The sequence below is a fragment of the Camelus dromedarius genome, unplaced genomic scaffold, assembly GCF_036321535.1.
Source record: "Camelus dromedarius isolate mCamDro1 unplaced genomic scaffold, mCamDro1.pat HAP1_SCAFFOLD_178, whole genome shotgun sequence".
NCBI classification, from domain to species: Eukaryota; Metazoa; Chordata; class Mammalia; order Artiodactyla; family Camelidae; genus Camelus; species Camelus dromedarius.
Genome location: NW_026989771.1, coordinates 2062810 through 2077213, shown reverse-complemented (window position 1 = coordinate 2077213; position 14404 = coordinate 2062810).

Genomic DNA, 14404 nt, shown 5'->3' with positions numbered 1-14404 from the left:
TTAGAAACTGAGATTAGGAGAAATCTACTAAATCAGATTAAAACTTTCTATGTATAAATATACATTGTAAGGAAGATGAAAGTTCGATAATACAAATGTTCACAACTCATTAAAGATTGCTTGTCAAATCCGTGATGCGTGTAACGTGTTCAGAACACGGAATGTCACGGTGAGTAAAACAAGGTAAATTACATATCTTTTGTGTATAACTCGCTAGAAGAGCAATTATCTGCCAAATCTGCCTCATGTTCTAAACTGGCATTAAACTGACCTGTGAAATCTGAGAAAATTTTCAGTGTCAGTAAGCATTGTATGGTGGATGAAAGTGCTGTAATCCACATGCTAACAACTATGTAGTTAATATTTGTCGAATCCGAGATGCATGTAGCGTGTTCAGAACACGAAATTTCACGGTGAGCGAATCCATGTACATTAAATGTCTATAGGTTAGAACCTACTCCAAGAGGTTTTTGCCGTGAAATCTGCCTCAGTTTCGAAAGTGGCGTTTGGAAATCTCTGTGAAATCAGAGAAAATGCTTCTAAGCATCAATATGCCTTGTATTGTGATGAAAGTCCTGTCATCCTCATGCAAACAACAATATAGTTTATTTTTGTCGAATAATTACTGCATGTAGTGTGATCGAAACACGTAATTTCACAGCGGGGGAATCTATGTAATTTACGTACCTATTGGGTAGAACACGCTCCTACAGTTTTTTCCTTTGAAAACTGTCTGATTTTCGAAACTGCTATTAGGAAAAGCTGCGAACTCAGAGTTAATGTTTCTATGTGTCAATATGCCTTGTATGGTGGATGAAAGATCTGTAATACACATGTACATAACTCATTAAAATGTTTCTCAAATCCTTGATGTATGTAGCCTGTTCGGAACACGGTCTTTCTCGGTGAGGGAAGCTATGTAAATTACATATCTATTGGTTAGAACCCTCTCCAGGAGAGTTTTACTGAAAAATCTGCCTCAGTTTCGAAACTGGTGTTATGAAAACGCTGTGAAATCAGAGTAAATGCTTTAAGGTGACAATATGTCTTCAATGGTTTACTAAAGATCGGTAATTCACATGCTAACAACTCAGCAGTGAATATTTGTTGAATCCTTGGTGCATGAAATTTTTTCGGAACACGGAATGTTACGGTGACAGTATCTATGTAAATGAGTTGTCTGTTGGATGGAACATGCAACAAGAGAATATTTCTGCAAAAACTGCCTGATTTTCCAAACTGACATTAGGAAAATTCTGTGAAATGTGAGTAAAATTTTCTAGGTGAAAACATGTCTTTTAAGGGGGATGAAAATTTGATAATCCACATGCTCACACTCATTAAAGAATGATTGTCGAATCCTTGATGCATGTAACATATTCAGAACACGGAATGTCACGGTGACTGAACTAGTTAAATTACATATCTTTTGGGTAGAACTGGCTCCAAGAACATTTTCTTTGAAATCAGCCTCATTTTCCAAACTGGCGTTAGGAAAAACCTGAGAAATCTGAGAAAATGCTTCTAAGTGTGAATATGCCTTGAATGGGGAATTTAAGTCCGGTAATCCACGTAACCAACTATGAAGGGAATAGTTTTCGAATCCGTGACTTATTTAGCGTGTTTGGAACACGGAAATTCACGGTAAAGAAACGATGTAAATTAAAATTCTATTGGGTAGAACTAGCTTGAATAGAATTTTTCTGTGAATATTTCATGATATTCGAATTTGACGTTTGGATAAAACTGTGAAATGAGTGTAAATACTTGTAGGTGTAAATATGCCATTTAAAGTGGATGTAAGATTGGTAATCCACATGCTAACAACACTTTAGTGAATATTTGTCGAATCCGAAACACATGAAACATGTTCGGAACACAAAATGTCATGATGAGCACATCTATGTAAATTACCTATCTAATGGGTAGAACTCGCTCCAAGAGGATTTTTCTGCACAATCTGCCTTATTTTCCAATCTGGCATTAGGAAATATTTTCGAAATATGAGAAAATGTTTCTGTGTCAATATGACTTGATTGGTGGATGAAAGTCCGGTAATCCACATGTTAACAAGTGTGTAGTAATATTTTTCAAGACGTGATTCATGTAGCGCGTTCTGAAAACTGAATTTCACGGTAATGAAACTAAGTAAATTAGAATTCTATTGTGTAGAACTAGCTAGAATAGAATTTTTTGGGGAAAATTGCTTGATTCTCGAATGTGATGTTTGGATAAAGCTGCGAAATGAGAAAATATTTGTAGGTGTAAAGATGCCTTTATGTTGGAAGAAAGTTCGGTAATCCACATTTTCACAACATATTAAAGAATCTTTTTTCTAATCTGTGATGCAAGTACCACGTTTGGGACGTGGAAATTCACGGTGATTGAAACAATTTAAACTAATTGTCTATTCGGTTGAACTCACTTCAAGAGAATTTTTCTCAGAAAACTGCTTCATTTTTGAAACTGGCGCTTGGAAAACACTGCAAAATCTGAGAAAATACTTCTAAGTAACAATATTCAATCTTTTGTGATGAAAGTTCGGTAATCCACATGCTAACAATTCTGTAGTGAATATTTGTCGAATCAATTATGCATGTAGAATGTTCGGAACACGGAATGTCACAGAGAGGAAATTTATGTAAATTACATTTCCCTTGGTTAGAAATCGCTCCAAGGTATTTTTCCTGAGATAACAGCCTGATTTTTGAAACTGGCATTAGGAATAAGCTGGGAACTCAGATTAATCACTTGTAGGTGTAAATATGCCTTGTATGGTGGATGAAAGTTCGGCAATCCGCATACTAACATCTCTGTAGAGAATATTTGTTTAATCCTAGATACATGAAGATTGTTCGGAACACAGAATATCACGGTGAGCGAATCTAGGTAAAATACATGTCTCTTGGGTAGAACTCACTCCAAGGGTTTTTTTCTGCGAAATCTGCGTCATTTTCAAAACTGGCATTTGGAAATTCCTTCAAAATCAGAGAAAATGCTCAAACTGTCAATATGCCTTGTATTGTGAGGGAAGTTCATAAAGCCACATGCAAAATAACCTGATGTGAATAATTGTAGAAAGCCTATGCATGTAGCGTGATCGTATGATGGAAATTTAAGGCGATGAATTCTATGAAAATTTCATGTTTGTTCCGTAGAACGCGCTCCAAAAATTTTTTCTGGAGAAAACAGCCTGATTTTCGAAACTGGCATTAGGAAAAGGCTGCAAATTCAGAGTTAATATTTCTAGGTTTAACTATGTCTTGTATGGTGGATGAAAGTTCTGTAATACACATGTACATAACTCATTAAAAATGTTTGTCAAATCCGAGAAGTATGTAGCGTTTTCGGAAATTGTAATGTCAGTGTGAGGGAAACTATGTAAATTAAATTTCTATGGGAAGTACTTGCTCCACGACAATTTTTTGTGAATCTGCCTCATTTTCAAAACTGGAATTAGGAAAATCTTTTGAAATATGGGAAAGTGCTTCAAGTGTCAATATGGCATTTATGGTGGATGAATGTTCGGTAATCGTTATGCTACCAACTCTGTAGTGAATGTTTGTCTAATCCGTGATGCATGTAACATGTTCTGAACACGGAAGGTCATGGTGAGTGAACTAGTTAAATTACATATCTTTTGGGTAGAACTGGCTCCAAGAACATTTTCTGTGAAATCAGCCTCATTTTCCAAACTGGCGTTAGGAAAAACCTGAGAAATCTGAGAAAATGCTTCTAAGTGTGAATATGCCTTAAATGGGGAATTTAAGTCCGGTAATCCACGTAACAAACTATGAAGGGAATACTTTTCAGATCCGTGACTTATTTAGCGTGTTTGGAACACGGAAATTCACGGTAATGAAACTATGTAAATTAAAATTCTATTGGGTATACCTAGCTTGAATAGAATTTTTCTGCGCAAATTGCATGATTTTCGAATTTGACGTTTGGATAAAACTGCGAAATGAGAGTAAATACTTGTAGGTGTAAATATGCCTTGTATGGTGGATGTAAGATTGGTAATCCAAATGCTAACATCTCTGTAGTGAATATTTGTCGAATCCGAGATACATGAAATGTGTTCAGAACACAATATCAAGATGAGCACATCTATGTAAATTACCTGTCTATTGGGTAGAACTCGCTCCAAGAGCATTTTTCTGCAAAATCTGCCTCATTTTCAAATCTGGCGTTAGGAAAAATCTTCAAAATATGAGAAAATGCTTCTAAGTGTCAATATGACTTGATTGGTGGATGAAAGACCGGTAATCCACATGTTAACAAGGGTGTAGTAAATATTTTTCAAACCGTGATTCATGTAGCGCGTTCGGAAAACAAAATTTCACGGTAAAGAAACAATGTAAATTAGAATTCTATTGGGTAGAACTAGCTAGAATAGGATTTTTTGGCGAAAATTGCTTTATTCTCGAATGTGATGTTTATATAAAGCTGCTAAATGAGAGAAAATATTTGTATTTGTAAAGATGCCTTTATGTTGGAAGAAAGTTCGGTAATCCATATTTTCAGAACATATTAAAGAATCCTTTGTCTAATCCGTGATGCATGTACCATGTTCGGAACGTGGGATTTCACCGTGAGCGAATCCATGTAAATTACATGTCTATAGGTTAGAACATGCTCCAAGAGGTTTTTGCCGTGAAATCTGCCTCAGTTTCGAAAGTGGCGTTTGGAAATCTCTGTGAAATCAGAGAAAATGCTTCTAAGCATCAATATGCCTTGTATTGTGATGAAAGTCCTGTCATCCTCATGCAAACAACAATATAGTTTATTTTTGTCGAATAATTACTGCATGTAGTGTGATCGAAACACGTAATTTCACAGCGGGGGAATCTATGTAATTTACGTACCTATTGGGTAGAACACGCTCCTACAGTTTTTTCCTTTGAAAACTGTCTGATTTTCGAAACTGCTATTAGGAAAAGCTGCGAACTCAGAGTTAATGTTTCTATGTGTCAATATGCCTTGTATGGTGGATGAAAGATCTGTAATACACATGTACATAACTCATTAAAATGTTTCTCAAATCCTTGATGTATGTAGCCTGTTCGGAACACGGTCTTTCTCGGTGAGGGAAGCTATGTAAATTACATATCTATTGGTTAGAACCCTCTCCAGGAGAGTTTTACTGAAAAATCTGCCTCAGTTTCGAAACTGGTGTTATGAAAACGCTGTGAAATCAGAGTAAATGCTTTAAGGTGACAATATGTCTTCAATGGTTTACTAAAGATCGGTAATTCACATGCTAACAACTCAGCAGTGAATATTTGTTGAATCCTTGGTGCATGAAATTTTTTCGGAACACGGAATGTTACGGTGACAGTATCTATGTAAATGAGTTGTCTGTTGGATGGAACATGCAACAAGAGAATATTTCTGCAAAAACTGCCTGATTTTCCAAACTGACATTAGGAAAATTCTGTGAAATGTGAGTAAAATTTTCTAGGTGAAAACATGTTTTTTAAGGGGGATGAAAATTTGATAATCCACATGCTCACACTCATTAAAGAATGATTGTCGAATCCTTGATGCATGTAACATATTCAGAACACGGAATGTCACGGTGACTGAACTAGTTAAATTACATATCTTTTGGGTAGAACTGGCTCCAAGAACATTTTCTTTGAAATCAGCCTCATTTTCCAAACTGGCGTTAGGAAAAACCTGAGAAATCTGAGAAAATGCTTCTAAGTGTGAATATGCCTTGAATGGGGAATTTAAGTCCGGTAATCCACGTAACCAACTATGAAGGGAATAGTTTTCGAATCCGTGACTTATTTAGCGTGTTTGGAACACGGAAATTCACGGTAAAGAAACGATGTAAATTAAAATTCTATTGGGTAGAACTAGCTTGAATAGAATTTTTCTGTGAATATTTCATGATATTCGAATTTGACGTTTGGATAAAACTGTGAAATGAGTGTAAATACTTGTAGGTGTAAATATGCCATTTAAAGTGGATGTAAGATTGGTAATCCACATGCTAACAACACTTTAGTGAATATTTGTCGAATCCGAAACACATGAAACATGTTCGGAACACAAAATGTCATGATGAGCACATCTATGTAAATTACCTATCTAATGGGTAGAACTCGCTCCAAGAGGATTTTTCTGCACAATCTGCCTTATTTTCCAATCTGGCATTAGGAAATATTTTCGAAATATGAGAAAATGTTTCTGTGTCAATATGACTTGATTGGTGGATGAAAGTCCGGTAATCCACATGTTAACAAGTGTGTAGTAATATTTTTCAAGCCGTGATTCATGTAGCGCGTTCTGAAAACTGAATTTCACGGTAATGAAACTAAGTAAATTAGAATTCTATTGTGTAGAACTAGCTAGAATAGAATTTTTTGGGGAAAATTGCTTGATTCTCGAATGTGATGTTTGGATAAAGCTGCGAAATGAGAGAAAATATTTGTAGGTGTAAAGATGCCTTTATGTTGGAAGAAAGTTCGGTAATCCACATTTTCACAACATATTAAAGAATCTTTTTTCTAATCTGTGATGCAAGTACCACGTTTGGGACGTGGAAATTCACGGTGATTGAAACAATTTAAACTAATTGTCTATTCGGTTGAACTCACTTCAAGAGAATTTTTCTCAGAAAACTGCTTCATTTTTGAAACTGGCGCTTGGAAAACACTGCAAAATCTGAGAAAATACTTCTAAGTAACAATATTCAATCTTTTGTGATGAAAGTTCGGTAATCCACATGCTAACAATTCTGTAGTGAATATTTGTCGAATCAATTATGCATGTAGAATGTTCGGAACACGGAATGTCACAGAGAGGAAATTTATGTAAATTACATTTCCCTTGGTTAGAAATCGCTCCAAGGTATTTTTCCTGAGATAACAGCCTGATTTTTGAAACTGGCATTAGGAATAAGCTGGGAACTCAGATTAATCACTTGTAGGTGTAAATATGCCTTGTATGGTGGATGAAAGTTCGGCAATCCGCATACTAACATCTCTGTAGAGAATATTTGTTTAATCCTAGATACATGAAGATTGTTCGGAACACAGAATATCACGGTGAGCGAATCTAGGTAAAATACATGTCTCTTGGGTAGAACTCACTCCAAGGGTTTTTTTCTGCGAAATCTGCGTCATTTTCAAAACTGGCATTTGGAAATTCCTTCAAAATCAGAGAAAATGCTCAAACTGTCAATATGCCTTGTATTGTGAGGGAAGTTCATAAAGCCACATGCAAAATAACCTGATGTGAATAATTGTAGAAAGCCTATGCATGTAGCGTGATCGTATGATGGAAATTTAAGGCGATGAATTCTATGAAAATTTCATGTTTGTTCCGTAGAACGCGCTCCAAAAATTTTTTCTGGAGAAAACAGCCTGATTTTCGAAACTGGCATTAGGAAAAGGCTGCAAATTCAGAGTTAATATTTCTAGGTTTAACTATGTCTTGTATGGTGGATGAAAGTTCTGTAATACACATGTACATAACTCATTAAAAATGTTTGTCAAATCCGAGAAGTATGTAGCGTTTTCGGAAATTGTAATGTCAGTGTGAGGGAAACTATGTAAATTAAATTTCTATGGGAAGTACTTGCTCCACGACAATTTTTTGTGAATCTGCCTCATTTTCAAAACTGGAATTAGGAAAATCTTTTGAAATATGGGAAAGTGCTTCAAGTGTCAATATGGCATTTATGGTGGATGAATGTTCGGTAATCGTTATGCTACCAACTCTGTAGTGAATGTTTGTCTAATCCGTGATGCATGTAACATGTTCTGAACACGGAAGGTCATGGTGAGTGAACTAGTTAAATTACATATCTTTTGGGTAGAACTGGCTCCAAGAACATTTTCTGTGAAATCAGCCTCATTTTCCAAACTGGCGTTAGGAAAAACCTGAGAAATCTGAGAAAATGCTTCTAAGTGTGAATATGCCTTAAATGGGGAATTTAAGTCCGGTAATCCACGTAACAAACTATGAAGGGAATACTTTTCAGATCCGTGACTTATTTAGCGTGTTTGGAACATGGAAATTCACGGTAATGAAACTATGTAAATTAAAATTCTATTGGGTATACCTAGCTTGAATAGAATTTTTCTGCGCAAATTGCATGATTTTCGAATTTGACGTTTGGATAAAACTGCGAAATGAGAGTAAATACTTGTAGGTGTAAATATGCCTTGTATGGTGGATGTAAGATTGGTAATCCAAATGCTAACATCTCTGTAGTGAATATTTGTCGAATCCGAGATACATGAAATGTGTTCAGAACACAATATCAAGATGAGCACATCTATGTAAATTACCTGTCTATTGGGTAGAACTCGCTCCAAGAGCATTTTTCTGCAAAATCTGCCTCATTTTCAAATCTGGCGTTAGGAAAAATCTTCAAAATATGAGAAAATGCTTCTAAGTGTCAATATGACTTGATTGGTGGATGAAAGACCGGTAATCCACATGTTAACAAGGGTGTAGTAAATATTTTTCAAACCGTGATTCATGTAGCGCGTTCGGAAAACAAAATTTCACGGTAAAGAAACAATGTAAATTAGAATTCTATTGGGTAGAACTAGCTAGAATAGGATTTTTTGGCGAAAATTGCTTTATTCTCGAATGTGATGTTTATATAAAGCTGCTAAATGAGAGAAAATATTTGTATTTGTAAAGATGCCTTTATGTTGGAAGAAAGTTCGGTAATCCATATTTTCAGAACATATTAAAGAATCCTTTGTCTAATCCGTGATGCATGTACCATGTTCGGAACGTGGGATTTCACCGTGAGCGAATCCATGTAAATTACATGTCTATAGGTTAGAACATGCTCCAAGAGGTTTTTGCCGTGAAATCTGCCTCAGTTTCGAAAGTGGCGTTTTGAAATCTCTGTGAAATCAGAGAAAATGCTTCTAAGCATCAATATGCCTTGTATTGTGATGAAAGTCCTGTCATCCTCATGCAAACAACAATATAGTTTATTTTTGTCGAATAATTACTGCATGTAGTGTGATCGAAACACGTAATTTCACAGCGGGGGAATCTATGTAATTTACGTACCTATTGGGTAGAACACGCTCCTACAGTTTTTTCCTTTGAAAACTGTCTGATTTTCGAAACTGCTATTAGGAAAATCTGCGAACTCAGAGTTAATGTTTCTATGTGTCAATATGCCTTGTATGGTGGATGAAAGATCTGTAATACACATGTACATAACTCATTAAAATGTTTCTCAAATCCTTGATGTATGTAGCCTGTTCGGAACACGGTCTTTCTCGGTGAGGGAAGCTATGTAAATTACATATCTATTGGTTAGAACCCTCTCCAGGAGAGTTTTACTGAAAAATCTGCCTCAGTTTCGAAACTGGTGTTATGAAAACGCTGTGAAATCAGAGTAAATGCTTTAAGGTGACAATATGTCTTCAATGGTTTACTAAAGATCGGTAATTCACATGCTAACAACTCAGCAGTGAATATTTGTTGAATCCTTGGTGCATGAAATTTTTTCGGAACACGGAATGTTACGGTGACAGTATCTATGTAAATGAGTTGTCTGTTGGATGGAACATGCAACAAGAGAATATTTCTGCAAAAACTGCCTGATTTTCCAAACTGACATTAGGAAAATTCTGTGAAATGTGAGTAAAATTTTCTAGGTGAAAACATGTTTTTTAAGGGGGATGAAAATTTGATAATCCACATGCTCACACTCATTAAAGAATGATTGTCGAATCCTTGATGCATGTAACATATTCAGAACACGGAATGTCACGGTGACTGAACTAGTTAAATTACATATCTTTTGGGTAGAACTGGCTCCAAGAACATTTTCTTTGAAATCAGCCTCATTTTCCAAACTGGCGTTAGGAAAAACCTGAGAAATCTGAGAAAATGCTTCTAAGTGTGAATATGCCTTGAATGGGGAATTTAAGTCCGGTAATCCACGTAACCAACTATGAAGGGAATAGTTTTCGAATCCGTGACTTATTTAGCGTGTTTGGAACACGGAAATTCACGGTAAAGAAACGATGTAAATTAAAATTCTATTGGGTAGAACTAGCTTGAATAGAATTTTTCTGTGAATATTTCATGATATTCGAATTTGACGTTTGGATAAAACTGTGAAATGAGTGTAAATACTTGTAGGTGTAAATATGCCATTTAAAGTGGATGTAAGATTGGTAATCCACATGCTAACAACACTTTAGTGAATATTTGTCGAATCCGAAACACATGAAACATGTTCGGAACACAAAATGTCATGATGAGCACATCTATGTAAATTACCTATCTAATGGGTAGAACTCGCTCCAAGAGGATTTTTCTGCACAATCTGCCTTATTTTCCAATCTGGCATTAGGAAATATTTTCGAAATATGAGAAAATGTTTCTGTGTCAATATGACTTGATTGGTGGATGAAAGTCCGGTAATCCACATGTTAACAAGTGTGTAGTAATATTTTTCAAGCCGTGATTCATGTAGCGCGTTCTGAAAACTGAATTTCACGGTAATGAAACTAAGTAAATTAGAATTCTATTGTGTAGAACTAGCTAGAATAGAATTTTTTGGGGAAAATTGCTTGATTCTCGAATGTGATGTTTGGATAAAGCTGCGAAATGAGAGAAAATATTTGTAGGTGTAAAGATGCCTTTATGTTGGAAGAAAGTTCGGTAATCCACATTTTCACAACATATTAAAGAATCTTTTTTCTAATCTGTGATGCAAGTACCACGTTTGGGACGTGGAAATTCACGGTGATTGAAACAATTTAAACTAATTGTCTATTCGGTTGAACTCACTTCAAGAGAATTTTTCTCAGAAAACTGCTTCATTTTTGAAACTGGCGCTTGGAAAACACTGCAAAATCTGAGAAAATACTTCTAAGTAACAATATTCAATCTTTTGTGATGAAAGTTCGGTAATCCACATGCTAACAATTCTGTAGTGAATATTTGTCGAATCAATTATGCATGTAGAATGTTCGGAACACGGAATGTCACAGAGAGGAAATTTATGTAAATTACATTTCCCTTGGTTAGAAATCGCTCCAAGGTATTTTTCCTGAGATAACAGCCTGATTTTTGAAACTGGCATTAGGAATAAGCTGGGAACTCAGATTAATCACTTGTAGGTGTAAATATGCCTTGTATGGTGGATGAAAGTTCGGCAATCCGCATACTAACATCTCTGTAGAGAATATTTGTTTAATCCTAGATACATGAAGATTGTTCGGAACACAGAATATCACGGTGAGCGAATCTAGGTAAAATACATGTCTCTTGGGTAGAACTCACTCCAAGGGTTTTTTTCTGCGAAATCTGCGTCATTTTCAAAACTGGCATTTGGAAATTCCTTCAAAATCAGAGAAAATGCTCAAACTGTCAATATGCCTTGTATTGTGAGGGAAGTTCATAAAGCCACATGCAAAATAACCTGATGTGAATAATTGTAGAAAGCCTATGCATGTAGCGTGATCGTATGATGGAAATTTAAGGCGATGAATTCTATGAAAATTTCATGTTTGTTCCGTAGAACGCGCTCCAAAAATTTTTTCTGGAGAAAACAGCCTGATTTTCGAAACTGGCATTAGGAAAAGGCTGCAAATTCAGAGTTAATATTTCTAGGTTTAACTATGTCTTGTATGGTGGATGAAAGTTCTGTAATACACATGTACATAACTCATTAAAAATGTTTGTCAAATCCGAGAAGTATGTAGCGTTTTCGGAAATTGTAATGTCAGTGTGAGGGAAACTATGTAAATTAAATTTCTATGGGAAGTACTTGCTCCACGACAATTTTTTGTGAATCTGCCTCATTTTCAAAACTGGAATTAGGAAAATCTTTTGAAATATGGGAAAGTGCTTCAAGTGTCAATATGGCATTTATGGTGGATGAATGTTCGGTAATCGTTATGCTACCAACTCTGTAGTGAATGTTTGTCTAATCCGTGATGCATGTAACATGTTCTGAACACGGAAGGTCATGGTGAGTGAACTAGTTAAATTACATATCTTTTGGGTAGAACTGGCTCCAAGAACATTTTCTGTGAAATCAGCCTCATTTTCCAAACTGGCGTTAGGAAAAACCTGAGAAATCTGAGAAAATGCTTCTAAGTGTGAATATGCCTTAAATGGGGAATTTAAGTCCGGTAATCCACGTAACAAACTATGAAGGGAATACTTTTCAGATCCGTGACTTATTTAGCGTGTTTGGAACACGGAAATTCACGGTAATGAAACTATGTAAATTAAAATTCTATTGGGTATACCTAGCTTGAATAGAATTTTTCTGCGCAAATTGCATGATTTTCGAATTTGACGTTTGGATAAAACTGCGAAATGAGAGTAAATACTTGTAGGTGTAAATATGCCTTGTATGGTGGATGTAAGATTGGTAATCCAAATGCTAACATCTCTGTAGTGAATATTTGTCGAATCCGAGATACATGAAATGTGTTCAGAACACAATATCAAGATGAGCACATCTATGTAAATTACCTGTCTATTGGGTAGAACTCGCTCCAAGAGCATTTTTCTGCAAAATCTGCCTCATTTTCAAATCTGGCGTTAGGAAAAATCTTCAAAATATGAGAAAATGCTTCTAAGTGTCAATATGACTTGATTGGTGGATGAAAGACCGGTAATCCACATGTTAACAAGGGTGTAGTAAATATTTTTCAAACCGTGATTCATGTAGCGCGTTCGGAAAACAAAATTTCACGGTAAAGAAACAATGTAAATTAGAATTCTATTGGGTAGAACTAGCTAGAATAGGATTTTTTGGCGAAAATTGCTTTATTCTCGAATGTGATGTTTATATAAAGCTGCTAAATGAGAGAAAATATTTGTATTTGTAAAGATGCCTTTATGTTGGAAGAAAGTTCGGTAATCCATATTTTCAGAACATATTAAAGAATCCTTTGTCTAATCCGTGATGCATGTACCATGTTCGGAACGTGGGATTTCACCGTGAGCGAATCCATGTAAATTACATGTCTATAGGTTAGAACATGCTCCAAGAGGTTTTTGCCGTGAAATCTGCCTCAGTTTCGAAAGTGGCGTTTGGAAATCTCTGTGAAATCAGAGAAAATGCTTCTAAGCATCAATATGCCTTGTATTGTGATGAAAGTCCTGTCATCCTCATGCAAACAACAATATAGTTTATTTTTGTCGAATAATTACTGCATGTAGTGTGATCGAAACACGTAATTTCACAGCGGGGGAATCTATGTAATTTACGTACCTATTGGGTAGAACACGCTCCTACAGTTTTTTCCTTTGAAAACTGTCTGATTTTCGAAACTGCTATTAGGAAAAGCTGCGAACTCAGAGTTAATGTTTCTATGTGTCAATATGCCTTGTATGGTGGATGAAAGATCTGTAATACACATGTACATAACTCATTAAAATGTTTCTCAAATCCTTGATGTATGTAGCCTGTTCGGAACACGGTCTTTCTCGGTGAGGGAAGCTATGTAAATTACATATCTATTGGTTAGAACCCTCTCCAGGAGAGTTTTACTGAAAAATCTGCCTCAGTTTCGAAACTGGTGTTATGAAAACGCTGTGAAATCAGAGTAAATGCTTTAAGGTGACAATATGTCTTCAATGGTTTACTAAAGATCGGTAATTCACATGCTAACAACTCAGCAGTGAATATTTGTTGAATCCTTGGTGCATGAAATTTTTTCGGAACACGGAATGTTACGGTGACAGTATCTATGTAAATGAGTTGTCTGTTGGATGGAACATGCAACAAGAGAATATTTCTGCAAAAACTGCCTGATTTTCCAAACTGACATTAGGAAAATTCTGTGAAATGTGAGTAAAATTTTCTAGGTGAAAACATGTTTTTTAAGGGGGATGAAAATTTGATAATCCACATGCTCACACTCATTAAAGAATGATTGTCGAATCCTTGATGCATGTAACATATTCAGAACACGGAATGTCACGGTGACTGAACTAGTTAAATTACATATCTTTTGGGTAGAACTGGCTCCAAGAACATTTTCTTTGAAATCAGCCTCATTTTCCAAACTGGCGTTAGGAAAAACCTGAGAAATCTGAGAAAATGCTTCTAAGTGTGAATATGCCTTGAATGGGGAATTTAAGTCCGGTAATCCACGTAACCAACTATGAAGGGAATAGTTTTCGAATCCGTGACTTATTTAGCGTGTTTGGAACACGGAAATTCACGGTAAAGAAACGATGTAAATTAAAATTCTATTGGGTAGAACTAGCTTGAATAGAATTTTTCTGTGAATATTTCATGATATTCGAATTTGACGTTTGGATAAAACTGTGAAATGAGTGTAAATACTTGTAGGTGTAAATATGCCATTTAAAGTGGATGTAAGATTGGTAATCCACATGCTAACAACACTTTAGTGAATATTTGTCGAATCCGAAA